General features: G+C 48.9%; 1 long non-coding RNA gene across 1 annotated transcript in view; it reads left to right on the forward strand.

Annotated features, from left to right (window-relative positions):
- The window catches only part of LOC112544276 (uncharacterized), a 40584-nt gene that overhangs the window by 18024 nt on the left and 9343 nt on the right, over positions 1-13217 (forward strand). The window contains exon 2 of the long non-coding RNA XR_012903016.1: positions 5700-5777. This is a non-coding gene — a long non-coding RNA (uncharacterized LOC112544276). The remainder of the gene's footprint in view (positions 1-5699; positions 5778-13217) is intronic.

Raw genomic sequence — 13217 nt, forward strand, 5'->3', positions numbered from 1 at the left:
GCAAAATCCTTCACAGCCCTCTTACAACTAGAGGCAGAGCTCAGCAAGGGTATGTCTACACTACAAAGTTAGTTCGAACTAACGGACATTAGTTTGAACTAACTTTCATAGGCGCTACACTAGTGCTCCGTTAGTTCGAATTTAATTCGAACTAACGGAGCGCTTAGTTCGAACTAGGTAATCCTCATTCCACGAGGATTAAGCCTAGTTCGAATTTACTAGTTCGAATTAAGGGGTGTGTAGCCCCTTAATTCGAACTAGTGGGAGGCTAGGCCTCCCCAGGTTTCCCTGGTGGCCACTCTGGCCAACACCAGGGAAACTCTACTGCCCCCCTCCCGGCCCCGGAGCCCTTAAAGGGGAACGGGCTGGCTACGGTGCCCATGCCAGGTGCAAGCCTGCCAGCACCAGCCAGCAGACCCTGCACCTGGCATGGATCAAGCCACCCACCCGATGCCCCCCAGCCCTCCCCCTCTTCCCGGGACCAGGCTGGCGGCTCCTGGGAGCTTGCCCGGGACCACAAGAGGCGGGCACCCACCTGGGCTAGTGCGGACATTGTGGACCTCGTCCATGATCTCCGCACCAGGCACAGGAAAGTGGCCGGCTTGGGCAGTAGAGCTGCCAGCCTGGCCACCCAGGAGCAGGTGTGCAAGAGAATCAAGAGCGTCCAGTGAGACCCCCGACCCTGAGCCCTGAGCTTACAATGGCCGTCCTGGGACAGACCAAAGGTCCATCTAGCCCAGTAGCCTGTCTGCCGACAGCGGCCAACCCTAGGGACCCTGGAGGGGATGGACCGAAGACAGTGACCAAGCCATTTGTCTCGTGCCATCCCTCTCCAGCCTTCCACAAACCTTGGGCAGGGACACCACTCCTACCCCCTGGCTAATACCACTCCATGGACCCAACCTCCATGACTTGATCTCACTTCCCTTTAAACTCTGTTCCAGTTCTAGCCTTCACAGCCTCCTGCAGCAAGGAGTTCCACAGGTTGACTCTTTGCTTTGTGAAGAACAACTTTCTGTTACTAGTTTGAAGGCTGCTACCCATTCCTTTCCTTTGGTATCCTCTAGTCCTTCTTTATGGGAACTAATGAAGAACTTTTCTGTATGCACCCTCTCCACACCACTCCTGCTTTTAGAGACCTCTATCCTGTCCTCCCTCCGTCTCCTCTTTTCTAAGCTGAAAAGTCCCAGTCTCTTTAGCCTCTCTTCATATGGGACCTGTTCCCAACCCCTGATCATTTTAGTTGCCCTTCCCTCTCCCAGCCTCTCTCTTCCCCTCTCTCACCTCCTTTTCCCAGTCTCCCCCAGTTTTGTTCAATAAAGACAGATTCCATTTTGGAAGACAAGTTATCTTTATTTTGTACATCAAGAAGAGGGGCTAGGGAAGGGTAAGTGGAAGGAGGTGAGGGAGGAATGGGGCACGAGCCCCCGATGGGGAGGACTGGGGTGGCTCTGCGGGCTTCTGGGGGTGGAAGCTCTCCTGCAGCCCCTCAATTGCCCCCTCTCCCCAGATGGCAGTCTGCGGCAAGTGTAGCCGGGCTGATGGCCGAGTGCTGTGATGTGCCCAGTGTGGGCACTCAGGGCACTCCAAGCCAGGACTGCTTTGCAAGCGGGGCACCCCTGAGAACTGTCTGTCCGGGGTGGGGGTCAGGTCCCTTTAAGCGCAGCCCTCGGCTAGCCTGAGACAGCATCTCCACGCTCTAAGTCCTCCTCTGATGCCCTGCCGGCACTGCTTCCGGCCATCCTTAACCCCGCTTCAGGGTCCACTTAATGTGGACGTGCTAGTTCGAATTAGCAAAACGCTAATTCGAACTAGTTTTTAGTTCTAGATGCGTTAGTTCGAATTAGCGCTGTAGTGTAGACATACCCTACGGCAGTTGTTAGCCCCCAAACAAAACTTTTGAAGGTGTGTCAGGGAGCGACGCACCAGGCAGAATCCTGATCTTTCTTCTGCTTCTTGAATGATTTATCTGATTTCTACCTTGTGTGGTCCCAGATTGCTTCAGACCAGTGGGTCTTATCCATAGTAGAACTGAAATATTCGCTCCAATTCTGTTCCTTTCCTCCCTCCCACCTCTCTTCCTCGTCCCTTTTCAGGGACCCTTCTCATGTGCAACTTCTCATACAAGAAGTGCAAGCACTGTTAAGGAGGCTCTATACTCTCTGCACTGCAGATCAACGTTCTGGGATTCAATTTTGTGGTTTCAATTTAGACCTGTAAATTGAACACTGAGGACAGCTCCTGCTGGTGCCTGTACTCCTCATTGTTGCAAGGAGTAAGGGAAACCAACAGGAGCATTTGCTCCCATCCGCCCCCCCCCCCCCCCCCATTGTGTGGATGCTGCCAAGTTTGGCTTAAGGTAAACCGACTCCAGTTGCATATTCTACATAGCTGGAGTTGCGTATCTTTAGTCGACCTTCCAGGTCTAGTGTAGACCTGGCCCTAGAAGCTGGAGCAATAGAGAAAATCATTCTGGAGCAAGGGATTCTGTTCCCAATATTTCCTAATCCCAAAACCCAAAGGCAGACTAAGATCAGATTCATGAAAAAGCTGAAGTTCTTCATGGCCTCTCTGGCTTCCATTATTCCTTCCCTGAATCCCAGGGACTGGTACACTTGAAAGCTGCATACTTCCACATGTCAATAGTACCATCCCATGGGCAGTTCCTGCACTTTGTGGTCAACAACACCCATTATTAGGTAGTGGTTCTCCCCGTTAGGATATTAGCTGCTCCTCAGTGTTTAGCAAGGGCTTGCCAAGGAGGCAATAATATAAATATTCCCACATCTAGATACCTGACTTACCAAGGACTGTACCAAAGCCCAGGTGTAGTAGCACATGAACCTGATAAGATCAACTTTCGATGAGCTCAGATGAATACTGAATTGCCAAAATTAACTCTAAACCCTACCCAGTGGATAGGGTTCAGGACTCTTCTAGACTGAGGCGAAGCCAAAGCATTCTTTCTGGAATCCCATTTTTTGATCATGGGCACTAACATAGAAGACCTAAGGTGATACCCTACTTTTACAGTGTGAAATTGCCTGAAGCTGCTCAGTCACATGGCTGCTTGTACCTGTGCAGTAAAGGATGCGAGACTTTGGCTCTGACCTCTTCATGCCTGGCTGTGCAGACCAAAACCAAGATCACCTAGAGAAGTTAGTTACACTTTCTCCTCTGGTTATTAAGTCCCACCTGTTGTAGCTCAACCTGCAAATGGTGAGTTCAGGAGAGCCCTTCTCCAGGCCCAACCGTTGATGTTTCTAGTCACAGGTGCATTGGCGATGGGATGGATGGTGCCCTTAGGAAGATGCAGGGCCTCTGGTCTTGTGGAACTTTGGCTTCATATTTATGTCAGGGAATTAAAAGCAGTCCATCTTGCTTGCCAGTTGTTCCAGGCCCATCTGGAAGGCAGATGTGTAATCAGTATTAACAAACAATATGACAGAGATGTTTTATATAAACAGATAGGGTGGCGCTTGCTCCTTGCCCCTATGTCAGACTGTGGGACGTCTGCATCATCCATTCAATATATCCAGAGGCATCGTATCTTCCTGGTTCCCAAAATGAACTGGCTGATCATTTCAGCAGGTCATTCCACAATCACGAGTGGTTCCTCTGCCTGAATGTCAGAATCAACATCTTTCCACAGCAGGGATTTCCCCAGATAGATTTGATCATGACAACCCACCAGAGGAACCAGCAGCTTTGCTCTTTCCTGAATCACAGACCAGGCTCACTTGCAGATGCTTTTTTCATCCCTTGGAAGGACCATCTACTGCATGCATTCCTGCCCTTTCCACTTGTACACAAGGTGCTGCTGAATGTCAGAAGGGAGGGGCATCAATGATCTTAATACCACTAGTGTGGCCATGCCAGCACTGGCTTACCACACGTCAGACCTGTAAGTGGACTCACTGATAATTCTGCCCTTGGTTCCAGACTTATCACACAGGACTATGGCCACCTCTGGCATCCTAATCTGCAGTCTCTCCATTTCATGGCATGGAAACTCCGTGGCTAAACCCCTTGGAACTCACATGCTTAGACCCTGTTGGATAAGTCATCTTTGGCCGCAGGAAGCCATCCACTAGCATCACTTATTTGGCTAAAGGGAAGAAAGGCTCCATTTGGGCATTACGAAAGGACATCCACCATTACAGTCAGCAGTTCTCTTTACTATTTGCTGCATCTGAAACAGCAGGGTCTGTCAGTATCATCAAGTATACCTGGCCACTATCCACCCCAGTTCGGTCAGTCACTAAGTTTTCACTAACACCATAGTGGGCTACTTTCTCAAAGTATTAGTCTGTACCTTAAGTAAAACGACCATTTCCCCCCACGGGATCTCAACCTGGTGCTCTCTAGACTGATGGGACCTCTTTTCAAGACACTAGCAACATGCTGTCTTTCCTGGAAAGTAGTGTTCTTGGCAGCTATAACTTCAGCAAGGAGGCTGTCTGAGCTTCAGGCCTTACCTTCTGATCTCCCTTCTATGAGTTTTCTGTAAGGACAAGGTGCAGTTGACCTTTCTCCCAAAGGTAATTTCACAATTCTGCACAAACTAGAACATTTTTCTTCCTGTGTTTTTTCCTATGCCACATGCTAGCAACAGGGAATGATCTGGGCATGTTGTGACTTAGCAAAGATCTCTGCCCTTGTGCTGATAGCACACTCCACAAGAGGCATCCTCAGAGGTGTTCCTGGCACATATCCCCAGTTCAAGGCATCTTCAGGACAACCACCTGGTCATTGATCCACACCTTTCCATCACACGATGCCATTACGCAGCAGGTCACAGACAATGCTGCATTTTGTAGAATGGTCCTGCAGCTGGCGAACTGCTGAGCTCAACCCCTCCTCTTAGGTGATGCTTGGGAGTACCCTACTTGGAATTGACATGAGCAAACATTCGAAGAAAAATGGTTATCTACCTTCTTGTAATTGTTGTTTTTGGAGGTGTGTTGCCCATGTGCATTCCAAGATCCACCCGCCTTCCACTCTGTCTGAATATCCAGCAAAAAGGAACTGAGAGGTGGCAGGTTGATAGGGACATAGATTGAAGGAGTGATTCCAGGGGGCTCCACAGCTGACCCGACATGTACTGTTAGGGGAAAAGCCTTCAGATGACTTTGCACATGGTGCACGTACCTACTAGAAAGGACATGAGCAAAGCATCTTGAAGATCAATAGACACAAGAAGCTAGATAACTGGTTTTCCCCCCACATTGCCACTTTCTCTGCCCTGAGTCCTAAAGTGGATGGTACCAGGAGCTTATTGTTTTTTTCTGCAGTAAACTAAGAGGAATGGCCCTTAATTGTGATAATGAGAGAAAGAGAAGAGACAGGTCATTTCATATGACCCTCATGGGAGGTGTGCACATTGCATGCTAGGCTGAAGAGGGAGAAAGCATTTGTGGAATCTAGTTACAACATTTTGGGCAAGTCCCAGAGATTTAAATCACAGTTCCATGTTCAAAAGATTGTCAAACTGATTTTTTTTCACACTTTATTCCTGAGGATTTGTTATTCCAAAAATATTAAAGGACAATATCATCTTAATAGTCACATTTTTCTCTAACAGGTTTTTCTTACTGTTTTATACACACATGTATGAGATAAATAAAAATGAAAGGTAATTGAAAGGATAATTTTTCTTTCTCTCCTCTCCCTGTTTGTTTTCTTTTTGTATTTGACAGTGCTCTGTGTATAGCAGTGGTCACCATCCGGCAGATCTTGGAGACTGACAGGTGATCCTGACTGGTTTGGCTGGAAAGGTATCAAGTGCCAGAACTTCAGGTGCCCCTCCCCACACTGCTCTGCTGCTCCTGCTCAGAGCTGCCCCCTGGGAGCCTCCTGCTTGTTGTGCAGAGTAGGGGAAACAGAGGCAGGGGGGAGTTTATTTCCTTGTATCATGCCCTGGAATAATGTTCACTGTTGTAGGCCACTGTACATGCCCTTCCCCAGCCACTCCAGCAGGGGGCTCATAGAGCACAGTAGAAAAGCACATACCTTGACCTTCAGAAAACAGAATGAACATAATGACTGACCAAGGGAGCTGAAAGCCTGGTTGGGCTCCTGGGCAAGGTGTGTATATGTGTGGGGGGGGGGGAGAGGAGCAACTCCACACTCCCGGAAGGGGTAGGACTGAAGGTGGTAGGGGTGGGATGAGGGCAGTCCGTCCTCAGCACTGCCTGGACCATAGCACTGCCCCCCCCAAGCACTTCCTGAAGCAGCCTGCACGGTGTCCCCACCTCCTCAAGTAGCCCTAATTGCTTCACTGAGTGCCGCATGGAGCTCCATTAAGTGCCTCATGATTCTGGGTGCCACCACTGCCACAGCGGCAGCTGGAGCCCCGGGCCCCAGGCAATTGCACCTTTTGCTCCCCCCTGTTGGCTGGCCTGGGGATGACAGATAGAAAGCCATATATTTGTTTGTAAAATAAATACATTAGATATGAAAATGCTTGAGACAATAACCATAGATCTCCTTGATGCCATTTTAGAGAGCTGCTTTCCTTCTCAGCTATTTCTAACATTACTCTCTTTATGGAAACTAGTAAGATATATTCAACACTTGCAAACACTAAATTCTGCAGAGAAGGAAGTTCAGCTGGTGTAAAGATTATTTAAGGGAGGGGAAGAGAAAACATTTAATTTGGTCTTAACTCTTCTTTTTTTTTAATCCACCCTCAAATAGAGAAACCCTAGATAGACTCTCCAGTTGTATCTGCCACTCCTAGAAATATTCTTTTACTCCCTATTAAAATCTCTTTGATTACTCTTATTATTTCTTAGGGTAGCAAATACAATATTTCAGATATGAGTGAAGCCTCAATTATTCTTATTCCACATGTGACGTTGTCTGACTCAGAGTCATGTAGCCTTGTGCAGTATTCCCATGGCTTCCTCCTCACCCCAGTATCTGAAATGTAGGTGGGTGTGACTTGAGAGGCTAAAGGAATGGAAAGACATAGTGTAGCATGGCTGTAGGGCAAACGGGTACTTTTGTATGGAGGTTCTGACCGAATAAAAAGATTGATATATCTCAAGACAATGTATTCTCACCCTTTTCATTTGAATTCTCCTGATACTTCACCAGATGCCATATACTGGAGGTGAAGCCAGCAGCACCCACGTGCCATATACTTTGGCCAGGTGGAGCCAGCAGCAACTAGGGCCAGGTTCAATATCTAGGGGTTCCTTTCCATCGATAAAACACAGAACTGGCTGCTGCTGCCATCCAGTAACCTGGGAAAATTACACAGCACCCTGGGCATCTCTGAGAAGCAATACTCCCCCATGCACAAGCACAGAGGCTATGTCTACACTGCAGGCTTCTTGCACAAGAAGTTTTTTGCGGAAGAGATCTTCCACAAAAACTTCTTGTGCAAGAGAGCATCCAGACTGCATGGACACTCTCTCGAAAGAAAGCTCTGATTGCTATTCACAGAATAGCCCCCAGGGCACCTGTACTTTTTTTGATTGGCTCTTTGTGTGCAAAAATCCCCTGTTCCCCGTCCACGCACACCTTTTTGTGCAAGAGCTCTTGCGCAAAAAGGAGTTATTCCTCATAGAAAGAGGAATACCTATACTGCAAAAACCTCTCTGTTCTTTTGATTTATTGTAAATTTACTTGCGCAAAAAGATGCTTGAGGTGTGGACGTTCTGCAGGTTTTTGCGCAAAAACCCTGTAGTATAGACATGGATAGAGTCTGTAGAAAAGCTTTTATTAAAAGGAGGGAAGTAACTTGGCATTAATTTGGGAAAACACTGCTGAGAGGGTTCACAAACAAAATCCACGCGCTTTTGTTTTGTTTTGTAGATTGGGCAATGTCCTTAACCCCTCAGGTTATTATGTCCAGCAACCTTAGAGTCCCTTTCATGTGCTCAACTCTTCTCTGAATCCCACACAGTTGTTTTCCTTGGTTAGTGCAGATCCAGAGTTCAGAAGTGCATTGGCAGAGTTCACCTCCCACTCTGGGTGGAGAGGGGAATAGCACCTTACTTGCTCCACTGCTCAAGCACTCACTCTCCCCCTCTGCCTGCCACCTCCTGGCCACTCACCAGTCTCTTGTGCCATCCGCCTGCTCGAGGCTCCCACTGCCAGCTGCCTACTCACTGCTCTCACCACCCCTCTCCACCAACCGTCTACTGGCCATTCATTGTGCCTTTGCACCAGCACCTCTCTGCCAGCCACCCTGTGGCTACTTCTTGTGCTTGTCTGCTTCACCAGTCAGTCATTTTCAAGCTGTCAGTCACCTTCTGTTGCCACCTGCCTCTCTCCTATGACCTATGCACATCAGTTGCTTAGTCATTTTCAGCTCTTTACAGGCTGGGCAGAAACATTGTCCCATCTCAAGGGCTGCGTCTATACTGCAGGCTTCTTGCGCAAAAGTTCTTGCACAAGAGCGCGTCCACACTGCCATGTGCTTTTGCGCAAGAGATGTTCTTTTGCACAAGAGTGTCCATGGCAGTGTGGACGCTCTCTTGCACAAGAAAGCTCTGATGACTATCTTAGCCATAGGAGTTTCTTGCGCAAGAAACCCCTGTAGCCTGTCCACATTGTATTCTTGCACAAGAGCTCTTGCACAAGAGGGTTTATTCCTTGAGGGGAGAGGAATAACTCTTGTGCAAAAAGCCTTCTGTTCCGACGCTTTACTGTAAATTTACTTGCACAAGAACGCACATGCAGTGTAGACGCTCTGCAAGTTTTTGCTCAAGAACAGCCATTATTGCACAAGAAGCCTGCAGTGTAGACGTAGCCATTATGACTTTATGACCTTATCAGGTTAGTCATTGAAAAAAAAATGTTCTGATACCATCTGCAGCTGATAGGTTTGCCATTCTGCAATACATCAACTCCTTTCCATTCAGATATGAGTGGCAGTGTGACAGCTGCTAATAGAGTTTAGTTTCCTCTTTTTGATTTTCATTGAGATAGCAGAAGAAGAGCTGCTGTTATGCTCTCAGCAGTGGCTCAAAGCATGTTTCTCTGTTTCTATGTACTCAGAAACATTGTCTTTATTTGAGGGGTGGGCCTGATTTTTGTTTTGGCTTTTTTACCCTGAAATATTGTTTCCAGTCAGCTGGACTTAATTCTAAATGAAGCTTCTCTAATATAATACTGTGAAGATATTAGTATTTGAACTACCTGTCCCTGAGTTGGGGGAGGATGTGGATTTTGTACCCACTGTCCCCAGCACAATACAGGTACAAAAAATTCCATTATGCTGGTTTTATATGCAATTCAAGGTTTTATATGCAATTCAAGGATGGAAGTCACCCCCCTTCCTGAATACAGTGCATGGGTGTATTGTTTAGTTGTATAGAAAGTGTGTTATTCATAGAGGTGTATCAGCTTTCCCTCTTCTCCAGCCCCTATACTGAAGCTATAGGAGATGAATATAAGATGTGTTTCTGTCCACATTTTCACGTAGTTCTGCTAACGAAACAGGTAATCTCAGTCAAAATAGAAGGTGAATATCTCCTGTGTTCTGTTTGTCTATCCTTCTATGCTGGTGCCTGCAATGTGCTCACCAGCATGATATCTGCACATTCTAGTGCACCAATAATCAGCCATTGCCATTTTTAATATTATTTCTTTTTCCCATAAAGCTAATTTTGGCAGTGACTGTGTATGCTAGACTCTGTAGGCTAGACTCTTAGTTGATATATAAAACACTGTAGGCTAGACTCTTAGTTGATATATAAAGTAACAGAAGCTTGCGTATATTACTCCACACAAACAACCTAACACTGTCAGGGTATGTCTACACTAGTCCCCTAGTTCGAACTAGGGAGTCTAATGTAGGCATTCGAAGTTGCAAATGAAGCCCGGGATTTAAATATCCCGGGCTTTATTTGCATCTTCCCATCCGGGCGCCATTTTTAAATCCCCTTAGTCCGAACCAACTGCCCACGGCTACTTGCGGCAGTCAAACGTTAACTTGAACTAAGTCCTTGTGTGACATGTGATGTCATTCTATTGTCCTGCAGGAAATTTTTATATATATAAAAATGATATATATAAAAATTTCCTGCAGGACAATGGAATGACATCACATGTCATCTGCGTCCAAAGGCTCCGCCTTCGCACGGGCTCCTACCCCAGACACTGTTCAGGAACCAGCAAAGCTGCCTGGCCACCCAGGCTGGGCAGATTCTGCCTCCCAAGGGTCCTGCCTGCTCAGCTTTGGCTTCAGACTTTCAGGTGGCCTGTTCCCTGGCCCAGGGGCTGCTTCAGCTGGTGCGAGGCCCAGGATGTGGCCCACTCACGCCAGGAACAGAGGCAGGCTCCCACACCTTAGGGCGCTGTGACTGGCTCCAGGACTGCTTGCTTGTGTCACTGTTTTTGGCGCTCACGGGCTGCTGGGCCAGCAGGGTCAGGAGAAGCACCAGGTGCAGAGCGAGGTGCCCCACATTCCCAACAGCCTGCCACCCCATCCTCCACCGTGCCCCGAGTGGCCATGTCCTAAGCCCAGTGCTGAGCTGCCCCATGAGACCCAAGCCCAGACAGGCTCCCTCCCACCCAGCCATGTGTGGGGCTGCAGCAGTGAGTGGCGCTCCTGCAAGGTGGGTGAGGAGGTGCCCAGCACGGACCTGAGTGGCCCGGGCCCCATTTGCCTGGCGCTGCAGCCTCACCCTCCCTCCTCCTCTGTGTGGTTGGAGCACCAGAGCTGGCTTCCCACTGCGGCGCAGGGTGGGGGTACAGAGAAAGCCCCAAGCCTCACTGCGTGGGGAAGAAGCACTCCCCCTCCTGGGCTGGGGGAACAGCAGTGCGCTGTCTGGAGGCTTTCCCTGCGCTCCTCTTGGCCAGATTCCAGCTAATGGGAGCAGCGGGAAGCCAAGCCTGGGACTGACATAGGGCCTGAATACAAGTAAGTGCCTCCCACCCTTCATGCCCAGACCCTGCACCCCCAGACCTTCACTTCCCCCCCCGAGAACCAACACCCCCAGCCCACTCCTCCCAGCCAGACACCTTGCCACCAGCGTGCTTCTGCCCCCTCCCGACCAGACACCTACCCCCACCCTGCTCCTGCCCCAAACCCCTCACCGCCCTGCTGAGACTCCACAACCCACGTCCCCCTCACTCACCCTCCCACCGAGATCCCGCACCCCCAGCCTGTTCACTCATTCCCGCCACTGAGACCCCGCACCCCCAACCCTCTCCTGCCTCCTACTCCGGCCAAACACACTGCCCTCAGCCTGCTCCTGCACCCTCCCCTCTCCCCCAGACAGCCTGCTCCTCCACCCTCCCTTGCTCCTGCACCCTCCCTCCTGGCCAGACATCCTACTCCCCGCCTGCTCCTGCACCCTAATTCCCACCCAGACCTCGCACCTTCAGCCTCTCTACACCTCACCTGCTGCCCAGATCCTGCATCCCCATCCCTGTCCCACACACTTAATCCCTCATTTTTGGCCCTACCCCAGAGCCTAGGGGCCCCACAAAATCCACTAACCCTGGAACCCCAGAAGAGTTCATCTGGACTGAGGCTTTGTTCCCCTCGGGGCTAGAACACCAGGGAAGTGACGTGTTTCAGTTGGAGGCCATATCAATGAGGGTTGGGGGCTTTTGGGGGGGCTTTTTTTTCCTTCTCACTTGTGTGGTCGCCAACTGATTTTTCTGTGGGTCAGTGGCCCCCAACCCAAAAAGGTTCCTGTGGCGGAGTCCCCACTCAGGCCCCTTGGTCTGGGACACTTTTTGGTCCACGAATCAGCCAGAGAGACTTCTGGTGCAGTCACCCGTGATTTTATTGTCAGTTCCCACCAACTTCTATTTACAAAGCTTACAGTCCATTCAGTCAGCTCCTCCATCTGCCTGGGAGCACACTCAGCCGCTCGCCGCTCCTCCATTCCCCCTCCTGGCTGCCTTCCTCTGCCTTATATAGCCCTCTCCCAGTGAGGCCCACAGATTTTTCTAATAGCCCTTCAGGCCTGGGCTTGTTCCACTGTGGCCATCACCTCCTCAGGCAAGCTACAGTGGCAGAGCTCTGGCCTAGCCAGCCGTCTGTCACAATTCCCCACCACTGCCATCAAGAACAACAATGCTGAAACCTTTTTGTTTTGGACATACTTTACTTCATTTAAAATTAAGCCTGGCCAAGCCACATATGGCCACAGCATCCTGTCCCTGGGCCTGATCCCGGGGCAAGCCCTGTGGTCCAGGCCTCATCTGGCCACAGTAAGGGCCAGTGGTGGCCCTCCCTCCTGCTGCAGCACGGGTAGAAGAGGCCAGGATCTGGCTGCGGTGGATAGAGGGAGGTTGGCAAGCATGGCAAGCAGGGGGTGCAGCCCCCTAGTTTATTTATAGCATAAAATCCGGTCTTGTATTGTGGAAGTGCAGACATCTATTTTCATTAGATACTTGGGTCTCTAGCTTGCAAGTCCATCTACTCCAATGGCACGTGTGCAATGGGAGTTTGTGTGCACACTTCAGAGCTGTAGCGTCACTGTTTGAAAAGAGTGTTGCTCTGTTGTTGGGGTGAAGAGATACGGCTCATCTTCACTCTAGCATTGGGCAAGCAATTAGATCCCACATAATGCTAAGGGGGAGTATGGAGGGTTAGCTCTGCATGTGGGCACCACTACCTCACACACCACACTTGCCCTTACTTGGGGAGTTGCCCAGATTCTTGCTTTTTTCTTTCTTTGCATTTTATTTGAGCAACTTTTCCAAGAAATGCAGTAATGGAGAGAGTTTGTTTTGAAACCAGACATCTGCATGCTTCTTACCTCTATAGTTCAGAGATAATCCCTGTTGATCTACAATGGTTATAAAGCTTCAGAGGGGTACCTGAGTTAGTCTGTAATTAAAAAAACTTAAAAAACAAGTAATAGTCTAGTTAGTAGCATCTTAAAGACTAACAAAACGTAGATGGTATCATGAGCTTTCATGGGCACAACCCACTTCTTCAGATGACTGGAGTGTTAAAAGTCCAGATCCAAGAATAAATAAGGGAAGGGGGGGGGAGGAGAAAAAAGACAGTTAATAGATTGTTCAAGTTATAAGAGGCTGATAAGAACAATTAGCTCCTCCGTTGTTTGTTTCGTTGGTTAAGTCATTCGGATGTGGAAGGTAGTGTGGGAGCCAGCTGATTTCCCTGTTCATTCCATTCTGATAAGAATGAAACTTGTAAATGAAGTTAAGTTCCAACCCTTCCCTGTGTTATGTTAATTCTCATGCTGTTGAGGGTAGACCCTAATATTTATGCAGCT

Source organism: Pelodiscus sinensis, chromosome 3 (assembly GCF_049634645.1).
Source record: "Pelodiscus sinensis isolate JC-2024 chromosome 3, ASM4963464v1, whole genome shotgun sequence".
In the NCBI taxonomy this organism is placed as follows: Eukaryota; Metazoa; Chordata; order Testudines; family Trionychidae; genus Pelodiscus; species Pelodiscus sinensis.